The following is a 24,909-nucleotide window of genomic DNA, read 5'->3' as shown; positions in this document are numbered from 1 at the left end:
CGCTCCTCCGCGCCAGCGGGGACTGGGCAGGTAACGCGCGAGTCCGTGAGTATGTCCGTGAGTGTGTGCGTGAGTCCGTGTGTGTGAGTGTGTGCGTGAGTCCGTGAGTGTGTGCGTGAGTGTGTGCGTGAGTCCGTGAGTGTGTGTGTGTGCGTGAGTCCGTGAGTGTGTGCGTGAGTCCGTGAGTGTGTGCGTGTGCGTGAGTGCGTGTGTGTGTGTGCGTGAGTCCGTGTGTGTGTGTGCGTGAGTCCGTGTGTGTGAGTGTGTGCGAGTATGTGCGTGAGTCCGTGAGTGTGCGTGAATGAATCCGTGTGGGTGAGTGTGGGCGAGTCCGTGTTTCAAGGAGTCCGCGTGTGAGATTGAGAGTTCATAATCAACGATTTTTGGGTTTAGATCGCGTTATTTATAAATGTGTCGTAACCCTCCACCACCCGACACGGCCAATCAGTAAAAAAGTGTCACGTTGACAAAAGACAAATAGTTCACTGCTTTAGCCCACCGGTGTGTTGAAGCGTGGAACCACAACATTTACAATTTGAGTACGACGTTTCGCTGGTAATTGCATCCAGCATCATCGGGCAATTACCAGCGAAACGTCGTACTCAAATTGTAAATGTTGTGGTTCCACGCTTCAACACACCGGTGGGCTAAAGCAGTGAACTATTTGTCTTTTGTCAACGTGACACTTTTTTACTGATTGGCCGTGTCGGGTGGTGGAGGGTTACGACACATTTATAAATAACGCGATCTAAACCCAAAAATCGTTGATTATGAACAATATTGGTCGCGAAAGCCTACGTGTTAAACTGAGATTGAGAGTGTCCGTGTGTGAAAGTCATTGTGTGAGTGTGTGAGAGTGTCCCGTGTGTTAGCAAGTCTGCGAGAACGTGTGAGCGAGTCCGTGGATGTGCGGGTCCGTCTGAGTGTGAAGGAGTCCGTAAGTGGGTGTGAGTGAATCCGTGTGCATGAGTTAGCCCGTGTGTGAGTGTAAGCGAGTCGGCGTGTGTGAGTGTGAGCGAGTGAGTGTGTGAGCGAGTCCGTGTGAGTGAGTCCGTGTGTGAGTGTGTGAGTGAGTCCGTGTGTGTCGGCGTGTGAGTGAGCGTGTGAGTCCGTGTGTGAGTGTGTGAGCGAGTCGGCGTGTGAGTGTGTGAGTCGCTAGCAGCAGTAGCCCCAACATTCGATGCGGGGTACGCGCGGGTACTCTGTGATGCGCTGTGTTAAACATCAGCACTAGGAGAGACAAAGGCACCCGTGGGTGCTGGCCACCCGCCCCATCGTGTGCGTCCGGGCCTTCAGAGGCGCTCGCCACAATTGTTTATTCTCGGCTCGACGGAGGGTCTTTGTCTCCGTGTGAGTGTGTTGTGTGGACATGAATACCACTCATTGTGCTACACCGTGAGTGTTTTGGACACAGTTAGGCATTTCTGTGTTGAGCGCGAGAGGGTCAGTGTAGGTCAACGTGCGTGTCAGTGTGGGTCACACTGACACGCGCACTCTGCGGGTCAGCGCGTGACAGCGCGTTTGGGGGGAGCGGTGGCGCAGTGGTTATCGCGCTGCACCACGAACCCGCGGCCCCTCGAGTTCAATTCCTGCTCGCGGCGGCGACATCGGTGAGAAATATTTTGAACCGATCCTGGGCCTCCCTTAGGTCGGCTCAGCGTTAAATGAGTTCCCGGTGCTGTGTGTAAACATCAGCGTTGGGGAGACAAAGGCAGTCGGGCGCAATGCTGGCCACCCACCCCCTCGCGTACCGTGTCAGTCTTCATTGGTGCTCGCCAAAAACAGTCACGTAAAGGGTCTATGTGGGATCATTGTCTTTGTTTGGGTGAGAGGGTAAACTCGGCCTTGAATGAGTACCCGGCACGGTGTGTGAACATCAGCACTGGGGAGACAAAGACGGCCGGGCGAGTGGCTGGCCACGCCACCCCTACCGGCACCATTCCGCCCTTCGAAGGCGCTTGCTAATGTCCCAAGAACGTGCGTTTGCGGGATGTGTGTGTGTGTATTTGTATGAGTCCGTGTGTTAATACTAGATTTTCGAGGGCATGTTTGTGAGTCTGTCTGTACGTGTGTTTGTTGGGCTTGCAAAATATATTTTTTCACGATAAGATATACAATTACATCATGCCACGATTATCGCGATATCGTTGGTGGGCAGCACTACGCTTTGCCCGTATCTCACACTGTTATTGTGCGTGTGCGCTGTACTGCCGGTCCGAACAAAAAAAATTATTAAATTAATTAACCGCAGTGCACGCAGAACGAGCCTACCCACAAACAATTCTCTCATTAATGTATAGTGCACACGCTGTCAGTTACACAACACACAAGTCCGTTAAAACAAGCTACTAAAACGATGGCATACATAATCGCCATGCCCTCAATCACTCTGCGAGGGAAAACAACCACATTGAGCGAAACGACGAATGCAATGGGCAGGACACGTCGCGAGCAGCGGACGATGGACCATGGTCAAGAATAATAACGTGGAGTGGCAGCCGAAGAATGTGAACGCGTCAGAGAGGATGGCCGCCGAGGAGATGGAGCGATGAAATCAGCTCCGTGTGCGGGCGCTGGCTGTATTGTTGCATGGCAGGACCAGCGCCGACGCCACCATATTGGGAAGGCGTTCGTCGAGTGGTGGGGGTAGATCGTAGCTGGTGATAATTATAAAACAATTAGTGAACTATTTCTATTTTACCAGGTAAGGCCCACTAAGTTATCTATAACGGCTCTTTTTCAGAAGCGACCTAGCTATCACAACGAATTGGCTTATCACGTAGAAATTCATATCAGCCAAATACTCTTAAACGAGTAATGTTGATTCTAAATTTGGAGAGAAACAACCGGAGGACTTGAAGAAAAATCCACACGACCACGGAGAGAGAGAGAGACAGAGACGCAAACTCCAAATATACAGCAGCAGGCGTCATGGTCGGGATCGGGATCGAACCCACGATCTCCTGTATACCAGGCGAGGTATTTAACATCTCGCCACCGTGGCACAGACACGATTACATGTTAAGTAAAGCATAATCGTTTAATGGGGTAACTTATTTTCAATCATTATGCTCACGATCACTGTGCTTATGGTAAATCCACAGTCAAGATAGACTCGACAATTCCTCTTACGAGAGAGAGAAGAGGTGGGACCTCAGAAGAAGAGATGGGTGCTCACTGGAGAACAGATGGGTTCTCACTGAAGGAAAGTGAAAATACCTGCCACGAGCCAGCACTGTGTACGACCGCATGGGAACACTTTTCGATTCGTTAGTAAGGAGATTCATGCTATCGGGTGGCATCACCGTAATGCCAAAATGTCCCTGACTGCTCTGAGGTGGAAAGTAAACACGTGAATCGTAGATCATTCACTTGAATTGACGAATGTGTGGCATGTTTTCCAAAATTTCACAAGTAAAATGGCCCTACTGGACCAGGGTTATTTGCCTTCAAGCAAAACTAGAATTAGTTCACTCATACCGGTTTACAATATAACTAGTGAAACGCCCATAACAGGCCCAAAAAAAAGCATTTGGCAGTAATTACGAACAGTACCTTATTCGGGACAGTATTCGTCGTCACAAAACCGCGATCAAACCACTGCTGGATCAAGGTCTCTGCAAGCCGTCGGCCACCTCACGTTTCTGCGACGCAACAACCCAACGTGCCGCACCACGGTCAGAGTTCGTCCCTCTGGCTCCTCAGCTGACATCCTCTTGGATGCGTACCCGTCGCACTTATTCAGTTGACCATCGCCCGTCTTATCGAATTACGTTTTGTCACATTCTAATCATGCGGCTATTTTCATGCTTTGCTATACAGCAGATAGTCCCAGTGCAAGTAAAAACATCACTTGCAGTTTAGTTGTCTGCCGCGAGTCTCCTATTAATCATGACAATTTTACAATCTTTAACACTTGTCGCGCACACAACTCGCGGTAACACAAGGTATAAATAACATGCGTGACTAGGGTAGTCTGGGCTTTCGGTTGTGATGCGAAATAAAAGCACATTGTTCGACGTGTGATATAGCTGTCTTACATTTTAAACATAATTAGTGTGTGTTTCGCAAATATTACGTCACGAAATACGATAATGCACTGTTTTTTTGTTACGGGAATGGATGAAGCGATTTTGGTAGAGTGATACGATCATCATTGTTGTTGGGTGCCGCGGTGGCCTGGTATACAGGAGATCGTAGGTTGGATTCCGACTGACGCCTACTGTATATTTGGAGTTTGCATCTCCCCGTGGTCACGTATTTGATCACAATAATGTCCACGTGACAATCCACTTTGTTGAGCTAATATTTGTGATAGCCAGGTTGCTTCTAAACATTAGCTACACAGCAGCTAAGTGGGGCCTTACCTGGTAAAATACAAAATAGCGTAGTTTTAGTTTGTTTTTGTTAAGCCGTACAATAACCACAAGTGCTTCCGTCCTTTTTCTCCGCCTTTAATTCGGAGATGAAGGGAACGTCGTTCCAGTTGACTCCGTAAAACGCTGCACAGACGTCTGGGGATGTTTCATGATTCTATTTTTCTTCTCCATATTGCAGTTGTTACAGGTGCCTCTGATGGAATTGGAAAGGCTTATGCAATTGAAGTGAGTACAGTGCATGTTTATTAGGCATTTTCTATTACTGCATTTGACACGTTGAGCGCATGCTACATTGCCACATACATAGCCATAGTGATATTACTATTGTATAGGGTGATAATATATTTTTTCACAGACCAAACCCATACATATGTCTCAATCAAGCCCAGGTCTGCAGTCAAGGGTGATAACGTTCAACACAGCAATACCAGATCTCGGTACAAATCATGTCTTGGCACCCGTATACAGACCACCACCAAATTTCCAGACTGTGCGGGGCCCAATCCAGACAAGGTGGCAACTCGACCGACAACTTTATTTGAGTGCAGTAGAGTTTGCATGCGTAAGTTGAAAGTCCACTGTATGCACACTTCTTCACAGCTCACACCATCAGCGGTCCACCCCGCAGGGAGATCCTCCATGGACCCTAAGCTCTCCTGTCCCTTCTAGCACTCTCTCACAATCCTTACTAGAACCTTCTCTCAGCCGATGACAACTTGAAATAAACTCCCACCAGTTCCCGTTCAAATCCCCTTGCCCATCCCAATGCTGGTTGGTCGGACAGACCATCAATTTTCAGTGGCTGTTCCACCTAACCAATCAGGATCGTCCTGGAATAGCGATCAGCCAATTAGTAATGACACATTTATAGACTAAATGGCACAAAGTGCCTGCGCATTTGTATGGCATGGAATTTGTCCTATGGTGACGAGATGTTAACTACCTCGCCTGGTATACATGAGGTCATAGGTTCGATCCTGACACCTGTATATTTGGAGTTTGCGTGTTCTCCCCGTGGTCGTGTGGATTTTTCTCCGGGTCCTCTGGTTTTTCTCTCCAAGTTTAGAAACATGCGTTTAGAGTATTTTGCTGATATAAATTCCCACATGATAAGCCACTTTGTTGAGCTATCATTTATGGCCACGTAGCTTCTCAAAAAATTAACCTGTAAAAACAAAGTTTTTCACTATAAATCCTTTATATGCGTGGCGGCTAGAGTCCTCTCGTCCTCTGGCTTGAGATGGCTGCCACCTATGGGTCAGATGATTGCCTGACACCATTAAGCAATTGGTAATTAAATATAAAAAAAAAATTCCTAAAAGTGTAAAGTTATGGAACATGTTTTTCACGAAAATAAATTGTCACGCACAACGAGTCTGTGTGCAAAATGTCAGCTCGATTGGATCACGGGAAGTGGGTTAAAAAACGACCGAAAGATTTGCACGGTCATAAGCAAGCAAGCACGCAAGCAAGCAAGCAAGCAAACTTAATATAAAGGATTTAAAAAGAGCTAAATAGCTCGGTGGGCCTTACCTGATCAAATAAAGATATAGTTGAGTTTTAGTTTAATTGTTGCAGTTTTGTATCCATTCAAAAAATGCCAACATATTTAGTAAAAGTATTTGTCTTGGCCTCGCTGTGCGCTGCGTTGCACCACTATCCGAGTAGTTAACCTCGCATTCAATACACCTTCAGAGCCAGGGTGAACATCCTACTCCAACGTATTTAATAAATAGTACAAGGTAAACTGATGGAAAAACACAGCACAAAATACAGCATCTGTTAATACTTGCAATATCAATACAATGAATGAACACTGCAGTATCATAACATTGTCTTAGATAACATGAATCTCAATAATAGGTCCTGAATGGACCAGACACCTACATTAGCACTGAATAGCTATACATCAAGAGAATAAGCTACTGTGTTAAATAAGGTCACTTTGTGTAATCACCATACTGCAGCCCAAATGTACAGCGCTGCACGTAACACTGAACTGCGGATGAGATACTTCTTCATCCTTGCTCACAATAATGCAAGAGGTAGGCTTCGTTGTTAACTAGGCCTCATTTATCATAACAATGTAACAGCATTATAACGTCAATCCTAACATAACATCATTCCCAGTATTATAAGAACATAAACGAACTTAGAGATGATGCTTCTTAAAGTCCCACAATGAACAGATGCACCCGTCTTCACTGAGACGCTAATTGTGCCTCCATTTTGTACTCTTTGTAATGGCTGACACCCCTGCCTTGCCTCGTGGCTTCGAGACCCTTAACTTGTAAGGGGCCGTTCATAAATGACGTCACGCACCTAGTGGGGGGGAGGGGGGGTTTGAGAAATGTGACGTCGCATTCAAATGCACAACTTTAAATAAATATAAACAAAACGTTCTACTTAATTAAATATAATTGGTATAACAGTAAATTTTCATTATTTACGTTTTGATTATTTAAATTTATTAAGGTCACCTTTTATTAATAGTATAGATTATATTATAATGTTAAACATAAGAACTGGCAGTCAAACTACGTCACACTTTTATAGAGAATAATACTTCGTCAGGAAGAGGAAGTGCAAATAATAATGTAATGCAGTCGTTATATTAAAAACGCTTTATAGTTTCGAATACGAATTTTAAAAAACGTAAGCACTATTTTTTCCTGTCATATCAATGGACAGAATTTTAAATCACACATTTGTTTATTAAATTTTTAATATCAGTATTACTGTCTTGCCTCACGGCAGATGTGGAGCGTGTGTTCACAGGAAGTTCCTGTTTTTTGATGCTAATGTTGGTCACGTGACCAGGAAGTGACGATGTTAGATTTCCACTGTACCACGCGGGCGTCAGCCACTACACAGATAAGTCAAGATGGCGGCACGCATCGCATCTCAGTGAGATCACAGCTGCACTTGTCCATTGTGGGAGCTTAAGAAGCATTATCTGTAAGTTGTTTATATTCCTATAATATTGGAAATGCTGTTGTAATGTTGGAATGACCGTTATAGCAATGTAAATGCCTTTATGGTGCCGTTAAGTTGTTGTAGTAAATACGAGGCCTAGTTAGTAACGAAGCCTGTGACGTTCCTTATTGTGGATGTTACTTGTGATTTAGTAGGTCGAGTCAGACTTGTGCCTATGTTGCGATCCTGAGAGTGATGACGAAGTATCTCATCCACAGTTTAGTGTTAAGTGTAATGCTGTACATTTGGGGTGCAGTGGGATGACTACACTTTGTGCCTGTATGCAACGCACCAGCTTGTGCCTTTGTCTAGTTGTTCAGGGGTAATGTGGGGGCCTGGTCCTTCCAGGATCTATTGTTATCTGAGACAATGTTCTGATGCTGTGGTGTTCATTGTGTGGGTGTTTCCGAATTATAACAGATGCTGTATCTGTGTTTTCTCACCAGTTTTACCTGTTACAATCAATAAATGACGATCGGAGTTGGACGGTCATCCTGGCTCCAAGGGTTTATTGAACACATGGTTATCTACTCGACTAGCGGTGCAACGCAGCGCACAGCGAGGCCGAGATAGTAAAAAGATATTCTTCTTAAAGCTCCCAAGAAGTCCTGCAGCCAGCTCTGCAGCCAGCCCTGCAGCCAGCTCTGCAGTCAGCCCTGCAGCCAGCTCTGCAGCCAGCTCTGCAGCCAGCTCTGCAGCCAGCTCTGCAGCCAGCTCTGCAGCCAGCTCTGCAGCCAGCTCTGCAGCCAGCTCTGCAGCCAGCTCTGCAGCCAGCCCTGCAGCCAGCACTGCAGTCAGCCTGCAACAAGCAAGGAGCTCTGCAACGAGTCTACATTAAAATCGTGCTGCAAGCATCGCAGCATGGAAAGCCACAGTTCAGCAGGGAGAGATGCTGAAGAAGGTGAACCAAGCAATCCAGAATCTCCCATCCTGCCTCAAGAGGACCAAGGGAGTTCAAGGCCCCAGAGGGAGGTCAGGTTGACGCAACGGGCCTTGGAAAGCTATGAGGCTGAGAAACAGGACCTGGATGCCAGGATACAACGGGCATGGAACCGGGTTGAAGCAGATTTATCTGAAGCTTCAAATGCCTCAGACACAGTGGCCTCAATTCAGCGGGCCATCCAGCAAGTGAATGTGAGCAGCTCAAGCTACAAGCTCCTGGCAAATAGATACATCTCCCTCCTGATGAAGGTGAAAACAGATGAGGGCATTGAGGGAGTGCGCAGACAAGAGCACTTCCTCGAACTGCTCGATGATAATGTGCAGGCAGTGATACAAGATGCAATGGACCGTGTGGAGGGCTTAAGAGAGACACGATCTCAGCACTCTGTCTCATCCAGGTCCACCACAAGATCTAAAGCCTCAGCACACTCACATATATCATTTACTGGTATGGCAGCAGCGCAGGCACGCGCCGCAGCAGAAGCAGCAAACGCCCGTATTGCCTACATGGCCGAAGAGGAAGCCATGCTAATTGAAAGGGCTCGTATACAAGAAGAAGCAAGCATAGCAGAGAGTACATTAGTGGCTACCGCCACACGGAAGAAAATTGAGCTGGATGCTAAGTTAAGCACCCTACAACTCAAAAAAGAAGCAGCTGCTGCAAGGGCCCAGGCAGAGGTGCTCGAGGCAGCAGCCAACATGGATAAGGAAGATAATTGGAGTGAGTTTGGCACTCAGATACTTGTCAAGGACCGTGATCAACTCACCAGAAAAAATATTTTGGACTGGTCTGAACAATGCATCAATGCTCCTCCACCAAACCATACCGAACAAAGGGTGGACGTTCAGGCATTGCCATCTCCACTCCGAATGAACATGAATGCTGTCTACAGGAATGGTGGAAATGCATATCCCGCTCTGGCAGTTAGTCGCCAACTCAGCGTCGCGCACGTGGGGTCAGACGTGGATGTACCAAGTCAGACCCACATTCCAGACAGTCACATAAGGGGATCCAACCAACGTGATCGAAACCCTTTGGGCCCACAGTCCAACGCCATTGCAAATGATGGCATGCTAGGCAATACAGCCAATAATGTCGCCTCACAAGCGCCAGTATGGACACACCCTGGATCAGCAGGACTAGGAGACTTTGCTAGGTACCTGGCTCACCGCGAACTAATCAACACAGGACTCGTTAAGTTTGATGACCACTCTGAGAACTATCGAGCCTGGAGATCTACCTTCAGGAATGCAATCCGAAATGCAGACATCTCTGCAAGTGAAGAACTCGACCTGTTGGTGAAATGGTTAGGAAATGAATCTGCAGAGTACGCAAAGAGGATCCGGTCAGCAAACATTGACGACCCCGCCTCAAGCCTGCATGCGGTGTGGGAGAGGCTCGAGGAGTGCTATGGTAGCCCAGAAACCATTGAGAAGGCTCTCTTCAAGAAGTTGCAGAACTTTCCAAAAATCTCTGGTCGAGACAATAAAAGGTTACGGGAGCTTGGAGATCTTTTGATGGAGCTTGAATCAGCCCAGGCTGATCCCTACTTACCAGGTCTCATTTTCTTGAATACCTACCATGGTGTGAACCCCATCGTAGAGAAATTGCCATTTGACGTGCAGGAAAAATGGAGAACAGCGGGTTCAAGATACAAGTCAGAGCATCAGGTTGCATTCCCCCCATTCTCTTTTTTCTCAAAGTTTATCCGCAACCTGGCTAAGACTAGAAATGACCCGAGTTTCATGTTTGGCACCACGGGGATTTCCAGTCCAGATCTCCCAAAAATGGAAAGGACAACGGCGAAACGAGGAACAGCGAGAGTGCCAATTTCCGTACACAAGACTGAGGTCTCTCCTGCAACATTCGCAAACTCCGTCCAGGCAACCACCACAAAGAAAAAGATAGAGGATCTAGAGAAGCAATGCCCATTGCATGATAAACCTCACTCCCTCCAGAAATGCCGTGAGTTCAGGAGGAAGCCATTGGAAGATCGGAAGAACATGCTGAAAGAATTTGGAGTGTGCTTCAAATGCTGTGCTTCTACAAACCACCTTGCAAGGAATTGCAAGGCAGATATCAAGTGCGAGGAATGTGGCAGCGACAAACACGCAACTGCTCTGCACACATTTTACTCGAAACCCAGTAGCACTAAGGCTTCCGATCCCGAAGCAGAGCACGGCGGGGAGCAAGGCGAGACCGCCGCACTCACTTCGTCAATCACAACCAAATGCACAGAAGTCTGTGGAGAAGGCTTCAAAGGAAGATCTTGCTCAAAGATATGCCTCGTCCGAGTCTATCCCAAAGGACATCCTGAAAGGGCAGTAAGGATGTACGCCATAATGGACGACCAGAGCAACAGGTCTTTGGCAAGGTCAGAGTTCTTTGATCAGCTAAGTGTAGGTGGGAATTCCTTTCCATACACGCTCAGAACATGCTCAGGACTGATGGAGACAGCGGGAAGAAGAGCGAGCGGCCTCATGGTGGAAACTATAGATAGCACCATGAAGCTAGCCCTTCCTACGGTGACAGAGTGCAACGAGATACCGGACGACAGGAGTGAGATTCCCACGCCCGAAGTTGCACGTCACCACCCACACCTGAAACCCATAGCAGAGTTCATCCCGCCATTGGATCACGCGGCACAGATTTTACTTCTGCTCGGCAGGGACATGCTGAGAGTCCACAAGGTTCGTAACCAACGCAATGGACCTCACGACGCTCCCTACGCCCAGAGACTCGATCTAGGATGGGTCATCGTGGGTGACGTTTGTCTCGATGGGACCCACAAACCAGACCACATTAGCACATTCAGAACGAGTGTGCTCACGAATGGACGCACGTCGCTCTTCAAACCGTGCCCCAACCACTTCACGCTGAAAGAGGAACTCGGCGAGAAAAGTCAAGGCTGTACCGTGCAGACTTACGAAGAAACCACCATGACTTCGCTTGTGCATCCACTGTCTTCGTTGGAGTTTGTTCCTCCACGTTTCTCCAAGCCAGTCCTGACTGACGGGAAGAAGACTAAGGTGAAGCCGCTGCTCGTCGCTATGCTGGTGGTCGTGGCGGTGGTCGCTGTGACCGTGGCCTCTCGGTTCCTCGACTCGGAGCTATCGTCCGAGTGGGAATTCTGGAAGGAGTTCCAAGGCAAGGCCCCACAACCGGAACATACCATCTCAAGGCTCGAGCTGTGTGGAGCCATTCTTGCTACAGAGGTGGCGGAACTGATCTTAGACGAATTTGACGTCAAACTGGACGCGGTCAAGTTCTACACGGACAGTAAGGTCGTACTAGGCTAGATAAACAACCAAACCAGAAGGTTCTACACCTACATCAGCAACCGGGTGGAGCGCATCAGGAGATCGACGCAGCCGGAGCAATGGAATTACGTTCCAACTGACCAGAATCCAGCAGATCTTGCAACTAGGTCCGTCCCTGCATCTCTGCTGAATCAAACCATCTGGCTGACGGGTCCAGCGTTCCTGTTATGACGTGACGTTGGCCCATGTACTACCAAGGAGACCTTTGGACTCTTAGAGCCCGAGTCCGACAAGGAGATTCGTCCTCTAGTGACAACTTTCGTAACAAATGTGCGACCAAGAAGTCCACTGAGTCCACACCATTTTGAACATTTCTCGAAATGGACGACGCTCATGCGAGCGATAGCACATTTAACGCATATCGCAGACTGCTTCCATCGCCCGATGAGAGGCACCACTGGTAGCTGCAATGGATGGCATTACTGCACAGTGCCACGCACTGAAGACGAGCTTTCCAGAGCAAGGAAATCAATCTTCCGCTGTGTGCAACAGGCAGCTTATGCAAGTGAGATCAAGGCCATTAACAAGGGAGAAGACCTTCCTAGGGTCAGCACCCTCAGGAAGCTAAACCCCGGGATGGACAAAGACGACTTGCTCAGGATCGGTGGTCGGCTAGGGAATGCAAAATTAGATGAGAATGAACGAAACCCCCTCATAATCCCAAGCCAGAGCCACATCGCAATCTTACTCGTGCGCCACTACCACGAGAAGGTCAAGCACCAAGGTCGGCACTTCACAGAAGGAGCAATCCGATCTGCAGGGCTGTGGATCGTTGGAGCAAAGAGGTGCATCGCCAGCACAATCCACAAGTGTATCCGGTGTCGCAAGCTACGTGGAAAACAGGAAGAACAGAAAATGGCAGACCTCCCAGCCGATCGACTCAGTGTGGAACCTCCCTTCACCTCTGTAGGGATTGACGTGTTCGGACCGTGGACAGTCATCTCCCGCCGCACCAGAGGAGGGCTCGCGAACAGCAAACATTGGGCAGTGCTGTTCACCTGTATGAGTACACGAGCAGTGCACATCGAAGTCATCGAGTCCATGGACTCTTCGAGCTTTATAAATGCACTCCGGAGATTCTTCGCCATCAGAGGGCCAGCCAAGCAACTCCGTTCTGATTGTGGAACCAATTTCATAGGAGCATGTAAAGAGCTTAAGATCAATACGGAGAATGTCGAAGATTATTCTGTCAGGAAATACCTTGGTGACCAAGGCTGCACATGGATCTTCAATCCTCCCCACTCTTCGCACATGGGTGGAGCCTGGGAACGCATGATCGGGATTGCTCGACGCATTCTCGACTCCATGCTATGTGATGTCGGGTCCACACGGCTCTCTCACGAGGTCTTGACCACTCTCATGGCCGAGGTCTCAGCCATAATTAACTCAAGACCCCTGATGCCCGTCTCAACCGACCCGGAGTCACCATTCATCTTGACTCCTGCTACACTTCTTACCCAGAAGACAGATGTGCTCACAGCACCTACCGAGGAGGCCAGCACTGCAGACCTTTACAGACGTCAATGGAGACAAGTGCAGAGTTTCGCGAACACGTTCTGGCGTCGCTGGAAAAACGAGTACCTTACGACACTCCAAGTGCGCAACAAGTGGCAGTCTAATAGACCAGACATCCAAGAAGGCGACCTCGTCCTACTGAAGGACAACCAAGCCAAACGGAATGAGTGGCCAATGGGCCGCATCCTCAAGTCGATTCCAAGTGCCGATGGAAAAGTTCGAAAGGTCGAGGTTATGATTGCGAAGCAAGGTGTCGCAAGAACTTTCATCAGGCCCATAGTCGAGATAGTACTACTTCTCTCTCGCAAAGATATGGACAAATAAGTCGACCCGTTGAAGTTGTTATACACTTGTTTATGAGATAGGAAATAAATGGTGGTATCTCCTAGATACCAGACGGGGAGTGTCTTGCCTCACGGCAGATGTGGAGCGTGTGTTCACAGGAAGTTCCTGTTTTTTATGCTAATGTTGGTCACGTGACCAGGAAGTGACGATGTTAGATTTCCACTGTACCACGCGGGCGTCAGCCATTACACAGATAAGTCAAGATGGCGGCACGCATCGCATCTCAGTGAGATCACAGCTGCACTTGTCCATTGTGGGAGCTTAAGAAGCATTATCTGTAAGTTGTTTATATTCCTATAATATTGGAAATGCTGTTGTAATGTTGGAATGACCGTTATAGCAATGTAAATGCCTTTATGGTGCCGTTAAGTTGTTGTAGTAAATACGAGGCCTAGTTAGTAACGAAGCCTGTGAGGTTCCTTATTGTGGATGTTACTTGTGATTTAGTAGGTCGAGTCAGACTTGTGCCTATGTTGCGATCCTGAGAGAGATGACGAAGTATCTCATCCACAGTTTAGTGTTAAGTGTAATGCTGTACATTTGGGGTGCAGTGGGATGACTACACTATGTGCCTGTATGCAACGCACCAGCTTGTGCCTTTGTCTAGTTGTTCAGGGGTAATGTGGGGGCCTGGTCCTTCCAGGATCTATTGTTATCTGAGACAATGTTCTGATGCTGTGGTGTTCATTGTGTGGGTGTTTCCGAATTATAACAGATGCTGTATCTGTGTTTTCTCACCAGTTTTACCTGTTACAATCAATAAATGACGATCGGAGTTGGACGGTCATCCTGGCTCCGAGGGTTTATTGAACACATGGTTATCTACTCGACTAGCGGTGCAACGCAGCGCACAGCGAGGCCGAGATAATTACATTTTTATATTATGATGTTACGATAACATTTATAATATAGAGAGAAACGGTTTTGGGTACAAAGATATCAAGCAGCCATTTTTGAGCATGGAGGGATAATTAATCATGGAGTACCTACTAAATATACGTTAATTAGGCAAGCGTACAATAGCCAACGCGTTCTCCATGATTAATTGTTCCTCCATGAAATTGTAGTTCTTTGTAACCAGAAAATGGCGTCATCCTTCTTTTCGCCATTGGCCTACTATGAACCATGAGTGACTGAATTTAACCATTAGGATCTTTAATTTAACTACGGAGTTCCCTTATGAAAAAAAAATTAAACCGCTCACGATTCAGTATATCTTGTGCACGATTTAGTATTTTATGCGCAAAAAATAATATTTCTTTTCCATGAAGGAGCATTTTGCTTCAACATGGGAGAATGGAGAAGCTACATTTAAAAAAAATATATTTAATGATTGTTATTAAAAATTTTGATTCTACCAGGGCTTTTCATTCTGTGGAAGGAATATGTGATTGTTATAATTGTACTCTCCATTTTGCTTCGTTCTACTACAAAGTTTCAAGTATTTTTTTATAGTTATAATTACTTTTAATATTTGATAATTATAAGATAATTTTAAAATAATATTCTGAACATCTGCAGTTTTAGTTAAACGATGAATATTTAGAAGTGAATTTTATGCTAAATTTCAGCTTTCCAACGCCTCCTACATTAGAGTGCAGCGCCACATAAAATACGCACTACAATGACAATAGCTTAAAGTGATTTGAAGCATGTTTTATTTTCAAAATGGAAATATAGTTTTGGGGGGGGGGGGGGCAGAGCTTTGTGGCGTCATATTTTAGGGGGGGGGGTCTGACTTTTTATGACGCCGTGTGACGAGGGGGGTCGAAAATCTGCCAAAATCGCGTGATGTAATTTATGGACGACCCCTAACTTCCTGGTAACGTGACAAAACTCAACATATCAGGAAGTTCCTGTGTAAACACACCCCCATATCTGCCGTGGGGCAGACCAATTTAATATTACAGCATAAATCTATGTTTGATAATCGACAACACATACCAATTCAGCATATTTATGTTTTATCATGGAAAATGTTTAATACCTGGTGATTTAATGTTCCCTCGATAATCAAACTTATTTTTTTGGTTATAATAATATCAATAACAAGACATCAACATCAAAACCAAAATATAATAATATTGTTCATATTAACATCAACAGTATATCAACAACCGAAAAAGTAATCATTATCAACAACAATAATGATAACATCATGACATGTATAAATATGACTAAGACGGATGTACAACTATTTTACAACCTCAACTGAAGCCATAATATATCCACAACCATTATAACTACAACCACATTATAACCAAAACGTCTGCAATACAACCATAAGCAAACCGGCATTATAGTAACAATCATACAAAAAAACACAAAGACCCCCGTATAGCCTTTAACAGACTGTTGAGGCAAGTGCTGTTAGCAAGCACCTGTGAAGGCTGGCACAGCACACGAGGGGGTGGGTGGCCAACACCACGCCCAGCCGCCTTTGTATCCCTAGTGGCGATGTTTATACACAACACCAGGTACAAATTTGAGGCTGAGTCGACCTAGGGGAGGCCCATGACCCTTTCAGACAATTGTCACTGGTGTTGGCCGTGAGTAGGAATCGAACTCGGGTTGCAAGGTTCATAGCACAGCGTGCTAACCGCTACACTACTGCTCCCCACAGTTAAAACCATAACCAAATACAGTAAAACCTTGGATTGCGAGCATAATTCGTTCCGGAAATGTGTTTATATATCAAAGCACTCGTATATCAAAGCACTCGTATATCAGTTGTGATCACGTGACGCTCGGCAGACAAAGCGTATATATACTACTCGTATTGCAAGACCTCGTTCGTCTATCAAATTAATATTTACTTACAATTTTTGCTCGTCTTGCAAAACACTTGCAGAGCAAGTTACTCGCAATCCAAGGTTTTACTGTAACCACAACAGCCATAATATAACGACAATCACAATATGACAATGAAAACCACATTGCCCTTCCACCACATCTGGACCATATAAATTTAGCCTGCCTAATAAACACTCTTGCCTGTGTCAGCACGGTCACTTACACAAATAACGCATTGTCATGAATATTTGTTATAGAGAAAGCTCTCAATTAATCGTGCTAATTCAAAATCGCGGATAATCCAAAAATATCCATTTTCCGCGGATCTCTATGCCAAAAACCCACTAATATAGATATAAATGATGTATACTTTTCGATTTAAAGCTTTCGTGACTGCAGGGATTCATCTTCTTGGTTCTTTCGGTAAAGTCACGTAGAAGGGAAGTAATAAAAAAATAAAAATAAATTGTTTTATGTTTTATTTTTATTATTTTATTACTTCCCTTCTACGTGACTTTACCGAAAGAACCAAGAAAATGATGTATACGTTAGGAAAATTTAGTTTGTTAATGAACTAAACAAAAATTTGTTTACCTATCGGTGCGCGTGCTAATTAATAACACTTTGCTACTCCTGCACAGAAGACTCAACCCACCAATTGGACAGCAGCAGAGCCACAGCCAATCAACATCATATTTATGGAAAATGCAGATATGGGATTAGTCACTACTTGTGGAATGCGTAGGAGGTGGGGGGGGTCTCAAAGTCATATTATGCCCGTGCATTATGTAGGATTAGCAGCAACAAATGGAGGAAGTAGGGTTAGCAGTAATAAAGGGAAGGAATTTTAATAGTAAGGAGCTGCAGCAGCCAAACCACCACGTAAAAAACTAAAATATAAACTACATCAATATCATCAATATGATAAATTCCTCTGTTGATATGCAAATTCCTTTGTCAAGGCGCCCTTCCCTCTAACCCAGCTTAAATATATTCTGCCAAGCTTGGTGGTGTTCATTCAGACGCTGTCTTTCCGACAGACCTGTTCTTCACCTGAGGACGGCTGCTTGCATTGTGGCCGAAACGTCGTGAGAATTGTATTTTATTATGTTTTATTTTTATGATTTTATTGTTTCCCTTCTACGTGACTTTACCGAAAGAACCAAGAAGATGAATCCCTGCAGTCACGAAAGCTTTAAATCGAAAATTTATTCTTGGTTTGGTCTACAGTGGAGAAAGATTGTGACCTGAAATCATACCTGTCAACCCATACAGTTTAGCCATATTCTTGTACAGGGTAATTGAGTTTTCGGGTCCATACAGCATACAACCATTTCAATACAGGCAAAAAAAAGCCTAAATTTGTCTTTGTGTTTCTCCCTTGTGATGGGACTTTGTAGGATGAATATTGAGTTTTATAAGGGCACAGGGTGACCAATAAGGTATGAATTGGTCTGTAATAAGGTAGGCACTGATAATGGGTTGACAGGTATGCAAAATGGCACTGTGACACGATAGAATGAGACTTAATAATCATCGATATGTTATGGCAAATGGCAGTAAAAAATTAACAACCAAGTGCGTGATTTCATAATCGCCATTGCGTGAATCGTTGCCATGATTATGGAGGGGCACAGTACCGCAAACCCATACTCGAATTCACAAAACCTGTACAGTTCGAGGTTAGGGCTATTGTTGGGCTTAGGAACATGGATTGAACATGGTGGTTGCTGTGTCTGTAGTTGGCGAGGCAAGGATTGAGCGTGGTGCTGTCAGCAGGACCCGCCACAAGTTGGTGAAGGTGGCAGAAGAAATTGTTTTTTGTATATTTCTACATCGCTGATAACACTGGTCTCTAGCCAAAATGCTTCCGAAATAAATGTAGTCCAAATTTACTAATTCTGGGTCGCTGAGAATGAAAATGATGCTTCAAATTGTTGATTGGCTCTAGTTTTCAATAAATTCTACCGAGTTGGTATATACGACCCTTGACTTTGGAATGGCCGAGGATACGTTGGTTATGAAGGGAAGGGATCTCAATTTAAACCAGAAATGACTAAAATACATCTTTGACTGGATCTATACATCTATGACTGGATTTGGACAGTACTTGCTTTTTGAGAAAAACATTGATGCAATCTGAACGTGGTATTGCATCATACATGATATAAATTCCATCATGTTATTCCTAGAAGTCATGGATGATACAATCATAACTAGGCTTATATCCCTCTGCTGAACAAATTGCCCTACATCAGCTCTAGAAATCATGCAGTGTTGTGCTCTCGTATTTGTCAGTGTTTGATTTTGCAAAGGGACACATTTCTGTTTAGTCAAAGTGAGCAGAGATGCCTCGTACTGGTGTGAACAAAGCAGATAACTTCTGCTATGGTTGTGGTGAAGTGACTTTTGCATCACGAAAGTGCAGTATAACCACTATGGTTAAAAAAGTATCACATTTATTTTAGCTGCAAAATTGGAGATCAGAACAATATGTGGGCCCACACATAATCTGCAACACTTGTGCAACAAATCTTTGCCAGTGGTTGAACAGGAAAAGGAAATCTATGCCTTTTTGCAGTGCCAATGATTTGGAGAGAGCCAACCGATCATATCAGCAATTGTTACTTCTGCATGGCGCCTCCAGTTTGGAAAGGTGTGTCAAAGAATAAAAAGTGGACTTTGCATTATACAAACATTCCTTCAGCTATATGCCCAGTACCCCACGGAGAAGGACTGCCAGTTCCTGATGCACCAGAATCATTCTCACTTGAGTCAGACGGAGTAAGAGGGATGGAACTTCTGGTCCTGAACCATCAAGGTCACATGACCCAGATTTTCTCCCATTGTCCTCTGAACCACACCTCATAACACAAGGTGAACTGAAAGACCTTGTCAGGGATTTGGAACGACCCAAGAGTAAGGCAGAGCTATTGGGCTCCAGACTTCAGCAGTGGAATCTCCTAGCAGGTGATGTTAGGGTTTCCATGTTCCGTGACCGTAAAAAGGATCTTGTCCCATTCTTCTTCATGGAAGGTTATTTTGTAGCCTGCCACAACATCGATGGTGTGATAGCAGCCCTCAACATCGTTCATGATCCAGATAAGTGGAGACTGTTCATTCATTCATCGAAGATGAGTCTTAAAGCTGTTTTGCTGCATAATGGCAATGTTTTGCCATCAATTCCAGTTGGTCATGCAGTCCATATGAAGGAAACCTATGACAACATGAAACAACTTTTGAGGTGCATAAACTATGACCAATATCAGTGGCAGCTTTTTGGCGATTTGAAGGTTGTTGCTCTTTTGCTTGGTCTGCAGACTGGATACACAAAGTACTGCTGTTTTCTCTGCAAATGGGATAGTCGTGCGAGTGATTCCCACTACATAAAGATAGATTGGCCACTCCGACAGTCATTGGAGCCTGTGAGGAAAAGTGTTCAGCATCCACCACTTGTTGAATCCAGGAAGATTTTGTTACCATGCTTAAACATCAAGCTGGGTCTGATGAAGAACTTTGTCAAAGCCATGGACAAAACAAAGCAGTTTTCAAGTACCTCCTGTGGAAAATTTCCAAGGTTAAGTGAAGCTAAGATAAAGGAAGGTGTCTTTGTTGGTCCTCAGATTCGTGAACTTCTTCGAGATGATGCATTTGACAGTACACTGTGTGGCAAGAAAAAGACGGCATGGTACGCCTTCCAGTTAGTGGCAGCAAATTGTATTGGAAACAACAAGGCAGACAACTACAGGGAGTTATTGGAACACCTCCTCAAGGCATACAAAAGCCTTGGTTGCAACATGTCACTAAATACAGTGATACCTCGGTTCACGAACTTAATTCGTGAACTGACTCTGGTCGCGAACCGAATTGGTCGTGAACCGAGGCACATTTTCCCATAGGGTTCAATGTAAATCCGGTTAATCCGTTCTGACCTTTTTTTTGGTTTTTGAAGCACAAAAATATGAAACAAATTACAATACACATTAGTACTGTACAGTATAGTAATGTATAAAGAGAGAACACTAACCTTGCTTGAGATGACTTCAGTAAGCACTCAAACGGGTGAACTGTACAATACAGTAAGTACAGTATTGTACAGTACAGTACAGTAGTACAGTACAGTACTGTATGTGCTAAAAAGCACACCAAAAAGCAAAAAGTCACTGAAAGTGTCTTCACAGTACTCACAGTACTTCTTTCTGTGTCTCTTCTTCTCTCCACGATCTTCCTACAGGAAGTCACGACCATGTGACAGCCTGGAAATAGCATTAAAATGGCCGCGGCTCCTGTTCGTGAACCGAAGCGGAGTTCATGAACCGGATCATATTTTTATGAACTTTTCTGTTCGTGAACCGAGTTGTTCGTGAACAGAAGCGTTCGTGAACCGAGGTATCACTGTATAAAAAAAATTGCACTCTCATCTAAATTTTTTCCCACCGAACTGCGAAGCAGTGAGCGACGAGCATGGCGAGCGATTTCACCAGGACATTGCAACAATGGAGAAACGCTATCAGGGCAAATGGAGCCCATCAATGCTTGCAAACTATTGCTGGACGGTGACAAGAGATGCTCCATTTAATGAATATGTAGTGACATAGAATGGGTCACTAAGGCACGTAGCGCTGGGTACTGGCAGAGAGGGGGATTTGTGAGTGTAGCAGCACGGTCTGCCTGCAGGGCATGCAGTGACATAGAATGGGTCACTAGGGTGTGTAGAGCTGGTTGCTGGCAGAGAAGGGGCATCCGAGGACGTAGCAGCCCGGTCAGCTAGCAGGGCACGTGATAGGCGGGAGAAAGGGATGAAAGGCAAAGGTGACAGAGGGGACACGTGGGGTGAAGCCCAAAACCTTCGGGTAGGTTCCAGAAGGGGGCGTGGCCGAGGGCGGAGCCAGGCCACGCTGGGGGGATAAAAGGGAGGTCCCGACGCTGGGTCAGGGCTGTCGTTTGGAATGTAACCCGTCGTGCTACGTCTTCATCTTCACCTCCTCGGCGTTGTTGGTCAGGCAGTGTGCCGGCTGTCCTGACCAGTTATATAGTTATCCCCTGTGCCTGTGATGGCGGAATAAACGAGAGTGCCTCCTACTACTAATGTCTCCGAAGTTACTCACTACAAATACAAGAGACAAGCCAAGAAGCACCGAGATGACACTGAATAAGGACTAAACTATGTACTTTCTAAAATAGTTTTTTCCTTGGCAACAACAAGGCAAGATAACGACAGGGAGTAGGTGGAAAACCTCAAGGCATACAAAAGCCTTGGTTGCAACATGTCACTAAAGATACATTTTTAGCATTCTCATCTAGATTTTTTTCCCACCGAGCGACGAGCATGGCGAGTGACTTCACCAGGACATTGCAACAATGGAGAAACGCTATCAGGGCAAATGGAGCTCCTCAATGCTTGCAGACTATTGCTGGACAATGACAAGAGATGCTCCATTTAATGAATAAACTATATACTTATACATACATAATAGTTGTTTGTCTTTTGTTTCATAATACATTGTATTTATATAACCCTTTTGCTGATTTTTTAAGTGTTAAATGAACAGGACAGGTGACATGTTATCATGTAAAGCAACCATAAACACATGAAAAGACCTAGGTTTACAATTTATGAGTAATACTCCATCTACACTATACATAGATGTAAAATGTAAAAACTTAAACATCTTGGGAACAGTAGCCAATCGGTTGTTTTAATTGTCATATTTGACTTCAGCACATCAAAATCCATAATAAACAGCACATTTAACCTCTGAAACAGACGACATCTAAAAAATTGTAGACCAGTGTAATCCAACAAATGTATATATTTTTTGTAAATACCTATGAAACAATATCGCACACATTTCAATCATACTTATATCCATAAAAAAAGTGCTTATTGGGAGAGTATATTAAAGTGTTGCACTGTGTTTTTTACATTTATTTTGCGTATCCAAGAAACGGGGTTTGGTGTGAAAACGAAAGTAATCGTTACAGACTTCACGGGAGGAGTGGAAATGTATCCTCAAATTTCAAGTGAAATCGAACATCTCACCATTGGGGTTTTGGGTAAGTTTATCTCTCTGCTACTGTTGAGTTATTTTGTTGTGATAGTGCCAAAATAACATCGTGCGTCCTCTTACTGCTCTTTTTGAAAACGTCAAAATAACTTCTTGTGTCCTCTTGCTTCTCTTTCTGGTAACAACAAAATAACGTGTCCTGTTGCCAATTCCCCACGGGAATTTACGAATAATAGCGAGCATCCGTGAGTCTGCCATCACCCCCTGCCACGACTATTGGGTGTAACGAGAAGTCTCTGGGAGTCGTCGTTGTGTGTTAAGTCGTTGTTTTGAGTCGTTATTGTGGTTGACTCGTTGTGGTGTGTAGTTGTTGTTTGAGCGCTTCTTGAGGTGTACGGTTCTGGTTGTTTGAGTTAACATCAACATTATTTCTAACGATATACTCAAATTATAAAATTAACATTGCAATCTACTATATCATCAACTTTGATAATCTGATAACATGGTTAACATTATTTATAATAACGATAAACGATTATAATCTGTACATCGCATTCTACTGTATCAACTGACAACCTTTCTAACATGCTCAATTTTTTTAACGATATTATATAAGCGATTATAAAAAAAAAAGTAACAACATGGCATTCTACCTATCAATTTTGGTAAACCTAACACCGTTAACGTTATTTATGTATAGCCTTCAAATTCCGAGATTTGGGAGAAAAATGTAATTCCCGATTTTAGAGGGTGTGGCACAAGAGCCATGGAAGATGTGGGGTAAACTCCATGTACAATCGTAGTTTGATCACAAAAGCAACTGCTATTGAGCCAAAAAAGCGTCCATGGCACTCATTCGGACGTCTTACCTTCGAAAAGTCTTTCTTTGTAGCTTTCCAGTAAAAAAATGGGATAATCTTTTTTTTATCCAAGAGGGTATGAAAAAAATACCCCAAAGGGGAATCCTGAAAATGATGGTATTTGGTCTGCCGGACTAACTTGGTGCAGTGGTGCATTAAGACTCTACAGTTGGTCAAGTTTGAGTCCAAACCGGGTTTACTTAGTCTTATTTTCCACTCCATCTCGAGGAAACTCCTCTATGAAGAAGGGCTTTCACCCAGGAACATCATCAATTATATATTTCAATTAAAGCCACAATTGTTGAGCTGTTGAGTTGTTTTTGGTTAATTGTGCTTTGTGAACCGCTGCCAACTCGGGCACCGCCAATTCATTTGTTTTCCAGTGACTGAGCGAGTTACCGAGTGACTTTGCAAAGGTTGAGTGAATTAATTATTAATTTATGGCCCACATTGTATTGTTTGGATATGGAATTGGTGCATTCTATTAAAAGCTATACAGTAGAACTCTTATTTATTCGTGCTAATGATGGGGAGGGCAGCCACGGATACTTAAATCACTGATAATCCAAAAATATAACTATATTCCACGGATTTCTAGGCCAACACTTTATAACACTTTCCTGTTACTGCGCATAATAAGACTGCCCACTGAGTGGACAGCAGCAGAGCCACAGCCAATCAACAACAAACTACGCCCACTGTTGTAAAGATATTGCAACTACTGTACTGTAGCGCGATCACGTGGATTTCAGATTAACCAGAGCACATATTTGTTCGGCTTAAGCACGTGACTTGTAACATTTTTAATAATAATAAAAATGTATAACTGTTTATAGACTATTAATTTGGGCTGGGAAAATCTGTGAGTTTTCCTTTTTTATCAAAATCTCAGGTGCGCGGTTAAATCAGATAAACCGATTATCGAGAGTCTGCTGTAATTTGTACATTATTTTAAATTTGCAGTGAACAATGTTGGAATGACATTTCATGAATATAGAGGTCACTTCCTCAACACGCCTGCAATCGATAAGGTATGATGGGTGTGCACTGTTGCCACCATTATTTTAGTTTCATATAAATCCATGTTGGTAACCATCAAATTTGGGTAATCCTCAACCCAAGTGACTGTATGTATTGTAACTCAAGATCAGTGGTTATTAAACTTCAATGCAGCCTTGCACCCCTTTGGTTCTCAGAAAGGTCATCTCGCACCCCAAGGGGTGGCAGCACTATCAAAGCTGTCGTCGATAATTAGTCGACACCTTTCTAGAATTGAGCAAGGTTAGTATAAGCGTCCATAATAGAGGTTTTGTAGGTTGGATCACGCAAATATGAATGTGTCGTTAAACTCTCCACCACCCGACAACCAATTGGTAAGGTTTGTCACGTAAAGAAAACATGGCAATTCGTTACTAGTTAACCACACCGGTGTGTTGGAGAGTAAACCCACAACAATTGGATTTACTCTCCAACACACCGGTGTGCTGTACGAGTAACAAATTGGCATGTTCTGTTCATGAGACAAAGCTTACTAATTGGCTGTCTGGTGGTGGCGGGTTTAACGACACATTTATATTTACGCAATCTAACCCAAAAACCTCTTTTGGATATTATTGGTCACGAAAGCCTACTACATGTTAAACTTGAGGGAATTATTCCAAACTGCGGTGGTTAGATGAGGCGTGGATGAGACGGAACAGTGAGTGTCTGGCGGACCGAGTCTGCGGCATGGGTGGCGGAATCGCCGAGTGACGTTTCCTGGGAAGAGTC

The 24,909-nt window shown here is 44.5% G+C and overlaps 1 long non-coding RNA gene across 1 annotated transcript; it reads left to right on the top strand.

Annotated features, from left to right (window-relative positions):
• Positions 1 to 24,171, top strand: LOC144933700 (uncharacterized). Its single transcript, XR_013637080.1, has 4 exons — positions 1 to 30; positions 4,558 to 4,604; positions 22,218 to 22,328; positions 24,103 to 24,171. It is a non-coding gene; the product is annotated as an uncharacterized LOC144933700 (long non-coding RNA).
• The last annotated feature ends 738 nt before the right edge of the window (positions 24,172 to 24,909 follow it).

Source organism: Lampetra fluviatilis, chromosome 8, assembly GCF_964198595.1.
Source record: "Lampetra fluviatilis chromosome 8, kcLamFluv1.1, whole genome shotgun sequence".
In the NCBI taxonomy this organism is placed as follows: domain Eukaryota; kingdom Metazoa; phylum Chordata; class Hyperoartia; order Petromyzontiformes; family Petromyzontidae; genus Lampetra; species Lampetra fluviatilis.
Note: the sequence above shows the minus strand (reverse complement) of the source record. Positions and strands in the feature narration are given on the sequence as shown.